This window comes from Dermacentor silvarum, chromosome 8 (genome assembly GCF_013339745.2).
Source record: "Dermacentor silvarum isolate Dsil-2018 chromosome 8, BIME_Dsil_1.4, whole genome shotgun sequence".
In the NCBI taxonomy this organism is placed as follows: domain Eukaryota; kingdom Metazoa; phylum Arthropoda; class Arachnida; order Ixodida; family Ixodidae; genus Dermacentor; species Dermacentor silvarum.
Genome location: NC_051161.1, coordinates 100,382,867 through 100,402,049, shown reverse-complemented (window position 1 = coordinate 100,402,049; position 19,183 = coordinate 100,382,867). Strand labels below are relative to the sequence as shown.

Here is a 19,183-nt window from a genome sequence, read left to right as displayed (position 1 = left end):
CTATTTTCAGGTCACGCACCGCCAAGAACTATATTTTCATGCATTGACGCTGTAGACTGCTTTTCTTGCAAGTGTATCGCTTCACCTATAGATTACTGTGCATTCGAGATTATTAACTAGCGTTGACCCCACTATACAGTTCCGAAAAATTATACAGTTCTCATTTGTCGCACGTGTATTGTGTTATATACAGGCATGTATGACGTCACGTGAATGTAAAAAACACGACTTCCAATTTGAGGCATGTTGATCGATTGTTATGATGTTTGAATGTGGGTCGTGCATAGAACTCGTGGAACTTTTCAAAATATTTTTTGAACGGTGGCATTGTCTTTGATGAATGTCAACTGGAAGTTGAATCACCTTCCAACGCTTAAGCCGAGTACAACCTCGGCATGCACTTGTTCATTTGCTTCTATTGTAGTGCCAAGCAAGAAGACGGGCAATATTAAAGGGAGGTGCTCGATAAGGCATTAAGTAACGGAAGACGCAGAATACCAAGCAAACCAAGCATTCGACAAACATGGCAAAATCCAGGAAATGCACTGCGAAGCGCTGGGGGTGTTCAAAAGCCGAAATTTCTAGTTCTATGATTTTTCACATTTCCCACCGACGACAGCTAAGGACAAGTTTTGCATTGTATTTTCTCAGCAGGTACCCGTTTCGTATACGCAAGACAAAGTAGTAGGGCACTATAACGTTTCTGCCCTAGCCCGAGTGGCATAATATCACTGTCATTTGATGCTTTCCTTATGACAGTTATTACAACTTTTGTGCTGCCGATGAAATCATTGCATCGGCGGCATGTTAGTTCAATATTTGTTTAGCTGCAGCTTTTGTTCATAACTTGCTTTGTCCACATACGCAGCCTACAACACAAAAAAATGTGATTGCTTCATTTTAACGAGATTAAAGAGCAGTGACAATAAATTCACACCCACAACCCGTCGTATACTACTTTTTGAGGCTAAACCCATGGTGTTCTTTTTTTCGTCTTTCTTAGTGATATCCCCCCCCCCTACATTAATGTCTGTCTGGTGCCACAGCTTTTCTGCAATAAATAAACATAAAAGAAATAAACAAAAATATTGATTTCAAAGTAAACTAAGACACGTGTTCTCAACGTCATACGAAGACCTCAATCACCGGCCAAGAGGACGTGGCCAACTTAATCATTGACTGCAGGTGTTAAGCGGTAATATGACAGTGACTTTAGTGGAGTGGTGGTCCTATGTCACAATACTCGCAACATTGAATGGGAGATACACAGAGTAAGTCGACGGATAAGATGTCTAATAATTCAGTTTAGCTTATACGTAAACTTCTTGCCATTTAAGCACGCATTACCGGGTTACCAGATCCGTGGACTGCAGTAGCAAAGCTGGTGGCGACATCGTACGGCGCTTGTCCCAACTACAACTCGTTCAATTTGTTTTGTTTTTTTTTTTTTTTTTTTGTCGCGTGTGTTTTCTCGTCGAAGAAAATTCATAAAAAACAGTGCTCGTGCACAATAACCTTACCGTCGCTACCAACACTTTACACCAGCATATACGTAGAATGTTGTAGGTAACTGCATTATTTGTGTGCTCTCTAGTTAGACACTGCGTGACATGATGTCGCTACCAGTGTTGTTGCTGCCATACGTCTCTCCGGTAACCCGGTATACAGCGAATGCTAACACGTTTACGATCAAACTAGAACACTCTAATGTCTGTGCCATTTTTCCATGCTGTCACTGAAGAGGACTGGCAACTGAACAAATACTGAAACTAGTATATAGCAGAGCACGTGCACAACATTCACATAAGACCACGAAATTGTAGACCATTTCGTTTTAACGCGCGTTTAAGGAACATTTCTGGGACATACTTTCTTGTGTTTTCAACTAAGCCTTATTTACGAATTGATCGTATATTACGAGGCTTTGCTCCCCCATAGCGTTGTGTGGCGTGTGGCAGCTACATACGTCACCACTGGTTGGCCACGTCCGTAGAACTTATGCTAATAAATCTAAAATTTGCCTCGTGCTGGAACTTGCTTCCCTAAAGGTCATTGTAATGGGCCCAAGGAATGGTGTGGGACACTGTACGACGCACTGTACACTTCTTGCTGTCATCCGTTTGTTTCCACCTAAGTGATATTAGCCAAGAGTGCTTGGCGGGAATAGAATTTCTACCTGCTTTCGGTTAAAGAACTTCCTGTTTCAAAACGTATGACTAATTTTATATTTACTAGTTTATTTTCGACGCTGTGTTTATATCTTCTAACGTGTTGATTTCAGTTTTTATTATTTGTTCACTATAATACTGTTTTACTAAAATAGCATAGAAGGCCCTGCAAGCTGGGACGAGTCGTTAAGGCACACGCCACTGTATCAAAATGCATTGGAAAGAAGTCGCTTAGTTATCCATCTTTCACAGTTTTGAAGACCTTCCCAACGCCCTGTCTGAAACAACCTGAAATATGGCCGACTTCCGCTGCATCTTTCCATGGGCTTTGACACCATATTTTCGAGGTTAATTATGATTCCATGCATGCTATACCATACGCGTCGCGCAACAAGCTGCGAAATATGAGCTCGTTCGGCGTGGTATAACATTTGTACTTGAATTTCTGAGTGTTGACGCTGACACTGAATGTTGACGCAATTAATAAGAATTGAGGAATAAAAATACAACCATCCAGGCTCTTTACCGGAACGGTTTTGCAGGCCGCCTCAACAGCATTGCTCCTGTACTAGAACTTCGGAGAATACTAGCAGCTAATACGTTCTAGGGTGGCGAAGGTAAACTTACTGCTATCGGCAGGCTTCACCTTCCCCTCACCCGTCCACAGCCAGTCTTCGGTATCCGTATGTGACTTCAGATAGAACCGCTGTTCGCTTCTGTCGCGCCCGGACCACGTCTACCATCCGCGATGGCATTCAGCCTCGCGAAAGGTAGACGGAAGGCAGTCGTGTCCACTCCCGTTGCCTCGGCCACAGCCGATGTTCGCTCCTGTGCTGCCCGTACTCGCCGATCAACTTCGAGTGGCTTCTCTGCAAAGCGCGAAAAGCGAATAACATATGACTACTATTACTTAGACATTTCTGCTCATTGCATGTGGCGATGGGAAAAAAAACAAATGAAACAAGCTGTTTAGATGCATAAACTGCAGTGTCCCCGATACACTGCGTACCTAAAACTGACAATAGCAGATTGTTAATTACGTATTTGGGACTTTTGGGTATTGGCGCAATGTGTAATTTCTACGCTGTCAATCGTGTTCACTCGTTTGCAGTCCGCCCCTCAATGGTGAAACCCGACCAATAGCACCATCGCAGCTCATTCGTGGCGTCGAACGCTACATGCGGCCGCGTATGGCCCGATTCACACAGCCATCGAACGCTCCATCCCTGCGTAAACGTGTCGTAAGCGGTATTATCCTCACAATCGTATATGTTTATTTTTTTTGTCTTTTGGGAAGAGCCCCGCATTAAAATGACGCCTACAGCATTGCAAATATCTCCTTGCAATGTGTTTCCACCAATGCCACAATATCTCTCAGCATACCGTTTGCTACCTTAGCTATGCGTATATGCAGTATGTTGAAGCACTCTGTCCCCGGATCGGTTGTTACTCGCTTCCCACTCAAACAAGCACGCCGAGCTTGACGCATGCGATGAACTCACTAACCGCCGTTGTGTTTAACCAAGTTTGAACGCAACCATATCGATAACCTTTCGCCGAGTGCACATTATGGCTTATGTGCATGCAAAGTTTATTTTGCATAGGTTAAATATGAAGTTTGCCGTAAGTTACCTGTGTATGTGGTGCAGATCGTTATACAGCCGTCATACTCAGCGTTTCTGAGTCTGCTCAACTCAAAGTGGAACAAAGTTCATATTTGGTGAAAATGGGGGCATGTTAGGGGTGAGTGTTGTGCAAGAAATAAAATCTTTGGGATAATAATATTAGCTTTTCCTTAATTCTCACGCATTATAAAAAGCTCGCCGTATGTCTCCCCGCTATTCTCAGCAAACACTAGTTGATATTTTGTGGAAATAGCAGGAAGGCTATTGGGGACGTGAAGTCCGAGAGCGCCTGACAACTGCCCGAGGAAAAAAGAGATTGGTAGCGGCTTCTAAACTGGTTTAGATGAAGGATAGGCTGACGCGGATACAAAGAAAGACATTCGATAAGATTATACAATCACCTGGACGGACAGACGACACGTAGAACTACAATGCGCCATAAAGCACCGTCCAATGGGGCGCTGGCATCGGGCTGAAAGTGTGCGCGGAAACCTGACGCGAGTAAATCTGTGGAGAGCATCACGTGACCTCTGTATAGTCGACGAATACGAACAGGAGCGTGAGGCAGGCCTTCCCCGCCAATGTCCTTGCTGATGCGGCGAAATTATATTTAGGTATTTACCAAATAATTGTCTTCAAAAAGCTTCAGGCGGCTCATCTACACCTTGCAATACCCATAAAATTTTCTCCATTTGCAAAAGTGATTTCCAAAGAGCGCGAACAGGCCGGTGAATTGAGGAAATCGGCTGTGACGTCAGGGGAGTGAGGCCGAAATCAAAATATGTTATCAAATTTGCAAAGCCGCTTGAGTTGCTTTCAGATATAGTTGTGGGCATCTAAATGCTAGCTTTTAAATTGCCTGCACCTGATGAGCCTCTATACATGAAGAAGTGAAATTAAAATTACAGGATTACCTTTAGTACAGCAAGCTTGAATATATATCTTGACAGTTCTCTATATGCAGCGGGACCATACTGAATGATTAGTCACTGAACGCGAACAGCGTAATTGTGGTTGCTTTCCTTATGCATGGAGCAAGTATACATCTTGTTGGCGTAAAAAAAACATTTGGCTGAGTAATTTCTGAGGGATAGTCTGAGAAAACTAAGCTCATCCAGTAATCATCATCTGTTGTCGTCTTTCTGCGACGCAGGGGCAGTAAGTGACGGTCAACAAGCTTCCCGGGAGATATCACAGCCCGCAGTAACACTGTCGTGCTAACCCGCTCGCTGTCCACGTGGCATTTTTCTCGTTTGCAACGATCAGACAGCAGGCGTGTGCCACACTTTATAAAATAAAACTGATCTGGTACAAATACGCAGCAGCGATTCCGAAACAAACCTAAATACATCGAACACACCACTAACTTTCTTGGCTCTAGGCCCCTACTAAACGCCGAAGATGCGAACAAAATTATATAGAATAGTTAAGATAATTATGAAACTTTCAAAGGGATGACCTTGCTCCACCGCCGGCGAGCCTGAAGAAAGAGTAACCGCCGCTTCAACGGTTACTTCTTACCACCCGATGGCGAAGTTCACAGGCAGTGCTGCTCTTCGGCATATAAACGTAAATTTCTGGACTATACACAGAAATTTCAGTTACAGCTTTTTGCAATCCTGAAAACAGCAGTAAACTCTTCGGGCGATGAATTTAAATTCTCGCACTAAAATTGACCTATTCATTTCGTATAAGAAGAGTTCATGTTCCATTAGTTCGTCCAGTTTTAGGATTGTCTAATTACTTCATCGAACCACTTTGAAACAAGTGCTCATGTAAGAAAAGCTGTTTACATTGAATTAAGTGCTGCTGGAAGAACAGGAACTCGAAAGAAATATTTCTATTAGGTATATCATCTTGCCTATTCTCTTTCGACCATTTCCGACCGCATTCTCTGAAATAACCTGTAGTGATGCAAATTTTCCTTGCTTCTTAAAGCTAATGTTAAGCATCGCGTCGTACCCAGTGAAGTCAAGCAGTGTAAACACTACACTTCCAAATTTGACAATTTCAAGTTCATGGCTACCTACCGCGTGACCGCTCCCTCTGTTTCCACAGCAAGGGTGCCACCGTCACCATCGGCCTGTGACGTCGAACACAACGGCTGCTCGCTCACGTGTTGCCCGACGTTTCCGGCCACCTTCGTCACGACGATGCGAGAGTAAGGAGCAAAAAATACTGTAATGTATTTGACTGCTCCAGCACAATCAGTCCCTACACTAGATAACTTTATTGCGCCTGTGTGTTCGGTTGAACGGCCGTTTCATAACCGGCGAAATGCTTGAACACTGAAACAGCCTATAACGTCCGCATCATTCCCTGCACAACACCGCATACTTCATTTTTGTTTTAACTATACAAACAGATGACAATCAGTGATGTAGCGTTTCCCACATACAGCAACAATCTATAAGTGCAGTCCAATATTTAAATTTTCGTGATTGGTGAATAAAATTAGCTCGAGAATAAGTATTTATAAAAATTCACAACACAGCTGTAAGCCAGGGGCACCAATTTTAGGCAAATCAATGAGCTGCATGATAGAGAGATTGTTTGACAAAGTAGAGGAAGACCTGCTGACCGCACCGTAAATGTATAGCGCGCGGTTGACATCTGAGCAATGGTGATCAGTGTGGGGAAGGATGAGAAGAGACGAAAATATGACAGATATAGTGTTGAAGACACAGGCGGGCTCCTGACCCGTGCGCGTTGTGACTGCGCACTTCTTTCTCTTCTGTTCCCATCAGATATGAAGGAAGAGAGTGCACGTAACCATATCGATAACCTTTCGCGGAGGTCCAAAGGAACGCGTGAAGCTACAAATCGTGCAGCGCCCACTAGGTTGAGGGTGTGAAACCTGCTACCTCACGTACATTAGGCCGCATTCTCAAGTTCGACAGGCTACAGTGTGCCTTATCTGCATCTCCTTTGCTTTCATACTATATACTGTCTGCGCACGCAATCCAGATTTCCAACCTCACATAATGCATATTCATAGATTAAGTGTAGCACGACGCGGTAACATGGACTGAGAGAAGTTACGACTGGCACACTGCGCTTTTTTTTTTCAACGTTCGAAAAGCGTTGTTAAAAGTTTCGCACAGCGTGTCGGTCGTTCATTCGTGTGTCCAAGTCATTATGCGCTGCTCTCCATCCCAATTCAATATGCCTGACTAATAATAATAAGACCACCATCGGCTACACAATGACTCGTCATAGCCGCCTGTCAGATATTTTTGTGACCAGTGACGTCAGGCCAGCACTAGATGCCTGTAGCGTCGCTTGCCTTCCCATGGAAGCCGCCCTGCCCGGAGTCAGGCGACCACCATCGGTCCAGCGGCAGGCATGGCCTCTGAGATTGCAAGCGCTGCGTCGGGGCGGCTGTTTACAAGCGGCCGCCGCGAGAGGCACTGGCTACCAGCACCACACCGGCACGAAACAAGGAGAGCAGAGATGAGGGAGAGGTAGTCCGTTCGCGGCTAACGTTCCAAGGCATGTAGATTAGAGGCGTTGGTCAGGCGAAGCCAGCATAGGCAGTTGATTTCAAAGCCGGCCATGAACAACTTACGGCTCTCGGCAGGCGCGTCCTCCTGCTCCTGGTCGCGTCGCTTGTTTTCGGTAACCTCACGTCACTTGTGACGACGCATCGCTGCTCGCTTCGGTCTTACCAGTATTTCCGCGGCTTTGCCTGAAGATCAAAACAGAGCGAAAGAACAATCAGCGTAATAATAAAGAAATGACCAGTAACATGGACATGCATGTGGGTAATTGCATGAAAGAAACGTAACTTTATTCCAAGGCGTGGCAGATTCTATTGCAGATTCAAAGAAAGTCGAGATGGCAGTACGACGCTTAGTGCGTGTATTAATACGGCTTCATAATTGCAGTGCAATTTTAAAATTAACGCAATTTAAATCCGGACACGAGTGTGTTTGTTTTTCAAAATGTGAACCGAGTTCCCAAATTAAAGCGCATCCACAAATAATTATTGGTTACAGGCACTACGAGGAAAACTTTTTTCACCAATGGCCAACGCAACGCTGCATATCGAACGTCCCAGTAAAACATCGTACTGACTTCAGCAAAGTCGTCGTGGGCAGCAAAACTCAGATTAATTGCCTGAAGTTGTAGTCACAATAGGTTATAATGTTCAATTTACCGGAGCTTCACTTAAGTCTGAGTTAGTTTTCTAGCCGCCATGCGGAATAACTGTCAAAATCGAGCCAGCTAGTAAAATGTCTACAGTGTATAAGAGATGCCGAAGAAATTGACTCACACGGCAACGTATTTCAGAGTATGAGTAGAACATTTAAATCAAACGCTCAAAGCATTTGTGAGCCGTCTTTTTAAATGGAATTCCTGGAATTGTTGGGAACAGTTCGATGACCTACAGGATCACACTGAAAAAAACTGCGGATGTCTTTTTCGCATTATCTTGGACATTATTCAGGAGCCGATTCGGTATTTAGAAGCACTGAATCGCGCACTGTGCAGAATGCTGTTGGGCACCTTCATCACTCTGGCTTACCGCGAGCGTAAAGATGAAATTTGCCTATAGACTGAACTCATTTAGCAGAAGCATCTTACCATTTCAATTTGATGAACTTTTCCGCTCACGTGAAAAAGTGAACTTGGAAGTGGACGTCAACATCAAGGCAGGTACCCTATGATTGAAGAAAGATCTAGCGAAGCGTTCTTAACGCGGAGTACGAGTTCTGCGCCACTACGGCTAAAGAAGTCATAGAAGTGCAGGCTTACACAAACAAACTACTTTTATATTTACTTGTGTAATCGCTACCCCGAATCAATTCAGGTATGTCCCACTGTAGCAAACGTTATTCCGCGAGATTCGTTTAGTTTACTTTCCCATTTTTAAACATTTTCGAACACATCCTGCGGAACAACTTGTAGTACGACCGACTTGCATTGCGTGTTTAAGCCAACTTGCTGAGCGCTAGTTTCTAGTTCCATCACTCTTTGTGGGGTGCTTAACTCGTTCTCAAGTTTCTTTGTTAACCTCCAAGTTTCTGCACCATACGCCTTCGTTCTACAGTGGACATAAATATAGGCTGCTAATGATAATAATAATGATTTTTCAAAAGCTTCGCAATTCCTACATCTGAACGCTTCTGACGCGGTAATGCGACGTCAAATGCAGCATTCCTTTTACCTCTGGGCCCGTGTTCAAGCAGAAATAGTGCGAAGTGCCACTTTTTTTTCTAGCTCTTCCCGATTCTAGCTAGCTATCGACTAACCTAGGAGTCACCGAACCTGTGCTATTTTTGCGATATCAAACAATTTCATTATCCGCTTGTTGGTTGCTGCCACGTTGTCTTGCGCGAGAGGCCAACAAATCGAACGCAGTAGGAAAGGAGATGCTTGCGGTGCTTCTCTACTTTGATTTGGAAATTTTGATGCAGTGAGCGAAGATCGAGGACATCTGAGCAGGCGGCGAACTCCGTAACCTAACTGCGTACACGCAGCAGTTTACCGCGAGCGGGGTAAGATGGCGCCGCATGTACCTAAATTCGCGCACAACACAGATTACGTTTCATCGTTTCATTTCATCGTGATAACACAGATGAACAGGAGTGCTGCGTGCATTGACAAGGTGAAGACGCGATTGCTTTTAACATTGAATTTCCTCCATTTTCATCTTTCTTCTTTCTGGGGTGTTACGTGCCAAAATCAGTTGTGATTATGTATGAGGCACGCCGTAGTGAAGGACTCCGGATTAATTTTGACCACCAGGGGTTCTTTAACGTGCACTGCAATCTCAACAGCGCAGTTGTCTAGAGAATTGTGGAACAAACAAATTACACTAAATATCCGTTTTGTGAGAACATCTTACAAAATTGCGCTGAGAGCTACAGACATGCCACGTCCGACCCTGCCAAGTAAGAGGCACGAGCCCAAAAATGACTATGATATACTCACGCCTAAACTACTTTACCTGAGCACGGAGACAGCCTGGGATCCTGCTGAATCGAGGCACTCACTGCTCGCTTCCATACTGCCCGATACTCTCAACGGCTACGAAAGAGTGAAATGGCGAGGCGCAACAAACCGTCAAAGTCATATTCTATTTGCTACCAAAGTGATAACTGGTCACTGAACACAATGAGAATGAACGCATGGATAGGATCCCTACGCCAGTACGTGTCGAACACATTAGTTAGTTAAAAATACGTTAGACCTGCAGACACGGACACAAGAGGAGGGATACGTAAAACACGGGCGTTTGTGTTCTCCGTCTCGTTCGTCTTGTGTCCGTGTCAGCAAGCCTAACATTTGAAGCGAAGCTCCCTTTGCGAACCTTCGCGGACTTTCCTGAGCGTGGCTGCATCGTGCTGCTGCTGCTGCTGCTCGTGTGTTCTCGCCGAATAGCTCACGCTCGGCTGCGGGACGGCGGCGCCATCTAGGAACGATGGCTCAGACTACTTCGCTCTCTGCAGCGGAATGAGAGGGGGGAAGCTGGCCTACGCACGCGGGTCGTTGGTCGCTGAAGAGGGCGAGGGGCTGCGAAGCGGAGAGACGCGATGAGAGGGAAAGAGGGCACCGGAAGAGATGGGCTTACATTGCGCGTGCGCTGCGCCGCCTTGCAACAGCGTGGACGGTCGCATCTACGCCTCCTAGGGCAGATCCCCAAACAAACGGCGCAGAAAGCCAGCTTGCCTCTCAACACCTAAAAAGGTGGTACCGTTCCAAGTTGCATGCATTTCATAGCTCCTCGTTCAGGGCTTCCTTGGGCCGGACGAGAAGGTCCGCGCGAATACTGCCTCGTAAACTTCGCCGTATATAGATTTCAGCCGGGCATGTTGGATCTGCTGCCTTATTTTTCTTCTCTAACATGAATCCCTACCAACTAGTTCAACCTTCTGTTGGTCTAAACATTAGTTTGCTTCCACATAACGATACGTCCAAACTAGCGGCAAAAGCACGCGTAACATGCTGCAGGCGGTAGAAAGTGTGCTGCTGGAACATATGAGTGGCAAAATTTTCCTCATCCACTCCTCAACTTTCGGCTGCCCATGAGGTAATGCCCGAGTATAACCAATCAGTGAATCTAGCTAAGGCAACGAAAATGGAGGTGTGCGGAGGGTTAAATTTTGTCTTCATACAATTAGCTCATTCATATGAGGGCTTCGCCCGAACTCACGGAGATACAGAACTTGGACAAAATCGGGCCTTCCTGCATAGCACCCTTGTTTGCAATACTGTCAGCAGGGGTGCTATAACGTAAAGCTATTCCAAACTTTTCTATTCCGATCCTGGAATCAGCCAACCACGATTGGTCAAAACATTTTCGGGCCACTCCCAAATTGGCGTGTCTGTCACGCGACGTCACGAAAACCGCGATAGCTCCCCATCTGATATAACGTGTACAAACTGATTCTGCATGATTAAACTGCACAAAAGAAAAATTATAATTCCTGATTCGACGCCTTTTCATCATTAGCCCTCTGCTATTGGTCCAACGTTTTCAGGCTGCGCCCACTTCGCCTGTCAGTCACGCGACCTCACAAATCCGCGAAAACTCACCGCGTCAAAGTGACGTGTACGTGAAAAAAACCATTACCATGCCGAACAAAACTGACATTTTTTCTGAATAGCCAGAAACTGCTCCGTACCGAAAAGAATAGAAGATGGCTACCCGCCGATCGCTCAGGCCCTCACTACTCGCACCTGCCAGTAAGCATGTGTTTATTTGCGCATGATAAACCTTTTTGCGTGGCAGTAAAACGGTATTGCTCTGCCAACTCTTCCTTGCTAAGGATCCGTTTTAGCGGCATTCTTATCCTTCCGTTGCACGCCGCCGCGATTTTCGACCAGCCACCGCAAGCTAAGTAAGGCGAACCGGACCAATCGGAGAAGCCGGCACCACCCTCTTCATGCAGTTATCTATTTTCACTGCGCTGGCTCGGCCCCATCGAAACCCTGTCCCCTAGAGGGTGCTCCTCGCCTCTTATCAGCCAATTAGATAACAAACACTTCTCAGTGCAGGCAATGTTATTCGTTTTGAAAGCGAACAAAGGTGACCTCCTATAAACGAGGAGAGTGTTTGATTGGGTTGTTCGTAAATTTACGGTGTTTGTAAATTTACGGTGGTTACGTAAATTTGACGTCAGGAGATTGGAATATAAACAGTTTGGAATAGCTTTACGTTATAGCGCCCCAGTACACACTCCTGTAGCACAAGGTCGTGGAATTCTACGCGTCAATCAGTTCCTAGGTGATCCCGACAAACTTACCATTTTCAGCAGGCTTGTCATTCCCTTTAGCCGCGGAGTCGTAGTCTTCGGTAACCTCCTGTAGGCTTTGGGCGGCGTTGCTGTTCGCTTAATCTAGGCGCCCACTTTCCACGGCGAGGGTCACTGGAAGCCCGGAGGCAAGCATAAAATAGCTCACTTTCACGAAATTCACGGAGACCAACATCAAAACCAAAATGTTTGCAGAACTTTCAATTCAAACATAAAGCACCCGCCACCGTACCCTAATGGGTACCGTGGATTAGTGTACCGTGGCTTCAACAGCGGTAAGCCCAGCAGCTTACTCTGTTGGGCTCTGGGGTCAAGGGATTTAAGGGGGCGTGAGACTTCCGTTTGGTCGAAAATTCGATTTTGAGATTTTGCAATCATCCGATTGAGAATTTCTTTTTCTTATATATCCCACTTGGGTGTTCGCAGTTTCAAATATAATTTTTGTGTCCTATTTCTTCGAGACGTTGACAGGAAAAGTGGGTGTGTTTTCAAATACTTTATGGGCGTTCTTCTCTTAACAACATTTTTGGAGGTTGGTGTACCTTTTTATCGGGAACCATAGGGTATATGCAAACGAAAATTCCCACATGTGGTAATTAGTGGCATTTACATAACTGGAACTAGAATCAATAGCCTAGGTGCATCTGTATTTCTTTCAGTATAAGAAAACCATTCATAAGTGGCAATTTTCATGCATCGACAAAAGTTAAAAAAAAATAACAGATATAGTTTTTTTTTGTTCTAAGCACACAATTTTAGTTCCACTTCTGTAAAGCGTTAGTTGCAACCTTTGTACAAAATTGCAATACTCTGTGGATAGTAAATCCTGAGAAAAATGTATATACGTAGAAAACCTAAAAAACAAAAATGCTAAATAAAATTGACAACTAATTGCAGCTCAAATGCAAGCTGCGTCTATCATTAAAATTTCTTGCAAATTTTATAGTCATATCTTTTATTACCGCTGCTGTAGAGCCAAATTTTGAAACTAATTTTCAAAGTCTCATCCCACACCTTATCCCGCACGCGGCTGGCCGCATTCTGAGGAGAGAAAAGTGCAATAACGCTAGTGTGTTGTGCATTCAACGCATGTTAAAAAAAATTTCAGGTGGTCACAATGAATCCGCAGCGCCCAACTACGGGGGGTCTCAATCTGATGGCTGTTTTAGCACGTAAAACCCCAGAATTTAATTTAAGTTAATATCTATAGCAACGTTCCTCAACCCCTTTGTCAAATTCCTAGGCATTTGCAGACACCGCCATCCTCTCTGCAATAACTGTCTTCTTTGCGCTGCTAGAGACGCCATAGTGTAGAGGTCAAAGTGTGATCTTAGCCCTCTAGCAGCGAATAAGTTCTAGGTTGGCCAAGGTAAACTTGCTGCTATCGGCACGCTTGACCTTCCCCTCCCCTGTGCACAGCCAGTCTTCGGTAGCCTTGTGTGGCTTCAGACAGAACCGTTGTTCGCTTCGGTCTTGCCCGGACCGCGTCTACCATCCGCGATGTCATTGACCCTCGTGAAAAGTACCACCACGATGGCGCCCGGGGCGCAGTGGTAGGGGCCACTCCACTCAGTGGTCGCTAAAGCCCTTCCATACTACTACCACTGTCAGTTATGTAGCACCAACCTGTTCTCCCCCTCTTCTTTTAACGAAGCTGTTAAAAGTGCCGCCTGCTGCCGCAAAACCTCGTCACTGCGTTGCCTAGCACATACAGCAGTAAGCCAAACATTTTTTTTATTCTGCTTAATTGCATAATCAGTCAAAATTACTTAACCTACTTCTGAAGCAACGAAGTTGGGAAAAAATTCTGGTTAGAAAGTTGTAGAATGGTTTGCAAACGTCCGTTTCTTACTTTTTAACAAGGATTCGTTTTTTTACAGCGGAGCTGTATATGGCTGTCATGATGTGCGCGGGTACAGCGCTTGGTGACCAGATGAAGAAGATGACATTGAATGGTGGCGACACGAGCGCTCCAAACAAGATTCGTTGAAGACGAAGAAGGTGCGCAGCTGCGGCACGAGGCTATAGTAGAAGCTGAGCCAATGAGCAGCTTCCACGAGGGGTGAAAAAAAATAAGAGAAGAACATTAGGAGAGAAGCCGGTGATCGTGGAAGACGCGGCGGGAGATGGAAGATAGCATCGGGGCCGCGGTGCTAGCGGCCACTTCAGCCAGTGGTCCCTAAAGCCCCTCCATACTACTACCGCTGTCAGTTAAGCAGCGCCACCATGCCTGCTGCCGCAAAACCTCGTCACTGCGTTGCCTAGCAACCACCTCGTGAAGCGGCGTGTTCTTCGCTTCCTCTCTGTGCCGTGCACATGTTGCCTTGACATGGGACCTTAAGGAGAGGGAAGCAGAGCATGCTCGAGAGAGGGAAAGATCCTCAAAAGGAGGACAAGAGGGCGGCCTCCGCAGGAGACACCAGACCCAACATTGACCCTACATGGAGTCAACATACCCAAGGTGGACGTACTCCGTATTCTGGGCCTCACTTTCAGGAAGGACGGTGCCGGTCTCGCCGCCATTTAAAAGCTGCAAGCGACAGTTACCCAAGTGGCGCACTTGGTGCGAAGAGTCACTAACAAAAAGCACGGCCTGAAAGAGCAGGACACAATCAGATTGATAGAAGCCCTGATAATCAGCCGAGTCACATACGGCACCCCGTACCTGGGTCTCAAGAACAGCGAGAGAGACAAATTGAACATCCTAATACGAAAGACCTACAAGCTGGCACTGGGGCTTCCACCGACAACGTCGACGGGGAAGCTACTCAGCCTGGGCATCCACAATACTTGGGAGGAACTAGCAGAGGCTAACAACACGAGCCAGATAGAGCGACTCAAGCTCACCAGCACGGGCAGGGACACCCTAATAAGACTGGGCTACTCAGTCGAATATGAGTCCAGAAAACAGCGGGTTCCTCTGCCCCTGAGGGAGAAGATCACGGTGGCCAGCATCCCGAGAAACATGCACTCTGAATACAACAGAGAAAGGAGGCGAGCGAGAGTGCAAGCTCTACGTAGGCCTACGAAGGATCAAAACAAGGAGAAGTCAGATACACCGACGCGGCAAAGTACAAGAACAGAGCGGCCCACGCTATCAGCGTGATCAACGGCCAAGGACAAGAGGTAGCAGCTGCCTCGGTAAGCACTTCAGACATCGGCTGCGCGGAAGAAACGGCGATAGCCCTGGCAGCCACTACGGGCAAGCGAGAGGAAGATCACATCACAGTCATCACGGACTCGCTAACAGCATGCAAAAATTACCAAAAGGGCCGCTTTTCGAAACAAGCCCTGAGCATCCTCGAAAAACTAGACAATTTTCAAGAACTGTGCATTGTCTGGGCCCCGGGACACGAGTCCCTGGCGGGTAATGAAGCGGCTAACGCTGCTGCCCGAGATCACATTCTCCGGGCTATCCCACCGGGTTCACGAGCACCGGCAGACCAACATAATAGCGTCCCGAAAAGATATTCCGATATCCTGAGTCATTACAGACTGGGCAGGAGGATCTACCCACCCCCGCATCCCAAGCTAACAAGAGAAGAGGCAGTGATCTTCCGCAAACTACAGACCGGCACATTCCCACACGGCACCCTGCTACACGCCATGTATCCTACGAGCCATACTCACAAATGCGCCTTCTGCTCTGCGCCCAATACCCTCTACCACATGGTATGGGAATGTCAACAAAACCCATCGACACCACCCATCACCGGACCAACCGTCGAGCAGTGGAAGGCCCAGCTGACAAGCCCGAGCCCTGAAGACCAGCATCGCCTGGTGAGCAGGGCCAAGATATCGGCTCAGGCCCACGGCATCCTGGACTAGGGACGCCGCCCACCTCGGACGATTTTAGCGTCTGCTCACTTCCCTAAATAAAGTTTATTCCTCCTCCTCCTCCCTATCCCGAATTGTGTGTGTGTCGAGCCTACCTTGCAATTTTTTTTTTATTTCGTCTTTCAACATAACCTTCGGGCGCCACACAGTACATATAATTTCTCATGTACATATTTCTTTCATGAGTGACTGTACTAGACGTTACTATGTAAATGTATTTTGTGCATCGTTTGGTTTCTTCTATGTACTACGCAAGATTTACACAGACAAGTTACGTTACATTTTTCTCTACAGCACTAACTAAAGCTTATTTTCACATCGCAGTTATTTTTACACCAGCTTAGTCCTGTCAGCACGCAGTTTTGTGGGCAAGAAACGCAAAATTGCGCGTAGATATCGTCAAATAATTGCCAACGAACGCGAAGAGCACGCGCAACGCAAGGGAAACTAACCGCCGTGCGCGAGTGGCTGGCTACGGTAAAGGAGGCGTGACGTGTAAACCAAAATTCAACAGCGAAAAAGAAAAACTTCCACACACAGGGGGTTGCAAACCTTATATACCAAGCATCAAAGCGCAAAAAATAGTGCGTATTTCAAACCTACACACGGCATATTAAATGTGATTGAATTAGGCAACTTGGGCATGCTCCCGGCGCCATACATTTACGTCTTCGACCTTCGACGAGTTAACGGCTATTGCTTATAAAGATTTGCAGATGCGATACCAATGAAAAAATCCTCATCAAGGCAAAGCACTTGGAAGTGCGCCGCGAGTAACACTATTTATGAACGCAAGCGTAGCTGAGTCTGAGCTCGTGTGATTCAATATTGTGGCGCCAGCGGGGTTGTCTCCACCCTGAACGGCGGCGCTGGCATCTAGGCACCCTTCTAACGGCAGGAGCTGGGCCACGCGGCAACTGCGACGAGCAGAGTTGCTGGAGAATCGAGGGCCGTTGTGTGACGTCACAGTGCGGCCACGGCTCAAAGTGCGGCGACGGCGAAGAGGCGAAAACCTGGCGTAATGTAGCTATCGCTACAAAAATTTGAACGGCAAAAGTGTACGTTAACACAAAGAGCAGTTCCTTTCTATTTGCGGCTTCAGCTGGTTGCCTAAACCGAAAAAAAAACATACTGGAGCAAATATCCCCAACAAAATGAGGCGTGTGTTTGCTACAGCAAAACACCACAGACCGCTCAGCACATCCTAATGAAATGCGAAGGGACTCACCTAGTGAGACCAATGGGTAACGTACAGCTTCAACAAGCGCTTGGGCTTAAACTGTATCGAGGCGTCAACTGGTCAGCTATCAATACAAACCAGAGACGTTTCCAGTATTCGTGGAAAAAAAGCAGGGAAGCGATTGATTGGACCGCATCCGCTACTGGTGTTGAATTTCCCGCGTTCTTCCTACAAGAAAGAAGAGGACAAGGATCGGAGCAGGGAGCGCGTGAGCGCGTTCGAAGGGACAAGACGGCGATCTTGGACGTTCTGGGCTGAGGCGGACGCTAATAAACGCCTCTCTGAGTCTCGAGTTTTTTGTCGGCTGTTCCGTGTGCCACGTACTCTAACATTTGGTGCCGAAATCCGGGAGGCGACAGCCGGGAGCTACCGTTAAGGGACTTCGCTGGTGGCTACCGACTGGAACCACTGCCACGAACCACGGAGGTATACGGATCAGCGGACCACAAGAAGGGCCCAAAACTGAAGCGAGCCACAAGAAGGGCCCAAAACACCAGGATCATTCAAGAGGCAAGTGCGGTGCTAGATAACAATGCCGCGACATTGCGACAGATCGACGGTATTTATGAGCGGCTCAAGAACAATAACGGTGAATTGAAGAAGATTAATGATGAATTAGAAAGCCACATAAGTGAAGAGGCATTCGAGGCGCGTTACGCAACCGTAATTGAGTATGAGGACAACGCGACCCGCATCTTAGCCGAGCTCCCGAGCAAACGCCGCCAGCAGTCCGAAACGACTTCATTGTCATCGCCAGTCGACGTTCGCGACATGCCGGTGGCCACAGGGCATTCTGAAAGGCCAGGAGTCAAGTTGCCTAAGCTGGTAATTAATGCTTTCGACGGTGATCTGAGCAAATGGAACGCGTTCTGGGAGCAATTCGACCAGATCATCAACCAGAACGGAACTCTTACAGCTACCGACAAATTCAACTACCTGAGGTTATTTTTGAAAGGAGACGCGGCGACAGCTATCGCGCGGCTGCCTACCGCCGAAGCGTGTTACGTTGACGCCTTGGACATGCTAAAAAGACGTTTCGGGGACAAAAAGCGATTGGAGCAGGAGTATTTCTCAAGGCTTCGAAGGCTCACTCCTGTGCGTTCTTCTAATGAAGTAACGAAACTTCGCAAGTTGTACGACCAGGTGCTCATTAACACGCGGGGACTGGAGGCGCTTGGCGTGAGCAAGTCGTCTTTCTCGTCGATGCTATGTGACATTCTGCTCAGGGCACTGCCACGTGACATTGTCGTAGCGTATCACAGATCTTGCGCTACACAAGCTGCAAGTTCCGCCAATGACAACGTTCAGCAAACCACGGAGCTAGAGCGACTGCTGCAGTTCGTCTCTATTGAACTGGAAAGCCTTGAAAAGAGTGACTTTGGGGAGAGAAAGTATACGACGAGGCGACTCATCCTAGAGACAATAAGAACCGCCGGTTTTACAGTGCGATCCCAAGGTCATCAGTGTTTCATAACCAAGCTTCAAAAACACCTCCGGATACGGGCTGCATTTTCTGCAAGTCAACGCAGCATTGGACGGAGTCTTGCCGTACAGACCTATCGCTGTCAGAGAAGAAACTTCTCGCCGCCGACATGCGGTGCTTTCGATGCACCATTAAAGGCCACCAGTGCAAGGGAATTGCAGACGGAGAATTGCGTGCTCCGGCTGCAGAGGTCGTCATGCAGTCTAGTATTTGCGACCCAGATAAACTAAACCGAAAGGCCTATGAAGACGTGAAAGGCAGCAGTACGAATGTATGCGCAGCTACAGCTAAGAGCAACGAAAGAAGTGACACTTTGACGTGCGTGCTCCTACAGACTTTCCGAGCATGGGCAGTGGACAGATTATTCATGCCGTTACATCAGAGGCGTGTTCGACGGAGGAAGTGAACGTACGTTCGTCACAGAAGCTCTTTCAAGGCGGTTAAAGTTGAGGTGTCTTGGCTTTGATACCATAGCAATAAACACTTTCACCAGTGTGAGCAGTTGCACACCGAAAAGATTTCGCATCGTCGAGCTTCACCTCCGAAGTCAGCATTCCGACGTTGAAGTT

The 19,183-nt window shown here is 46.8% G+C and overlaps 1 long non-coding RNA gene across 1 annotated transcript; it reads right to left on the bottom strand.

Moving 5' to 3' along the window:
• Window positions 1-5,831: 5,831 nt before the first annotated feature.
• On the bottom strand, window positions 5,832-12,171 carry LOC125939750 (uncharacterized). Its single transcript, XR_007463119.1, has 4 exons — window positions 12,046-12,171; window positions 9,747-9,826; window positions 7,362-7,481; window positions 5,832-5,933 (listed from the first exon to the last, which is right to left on the bottom strand). It is a non-coding gene; the product is annotated as an uncharacterized LOC125939750 (long non-coding RNA).
• Between the last annotated feature and the right edge of the window lie 7,012 nt (window positions 12,172-19,183).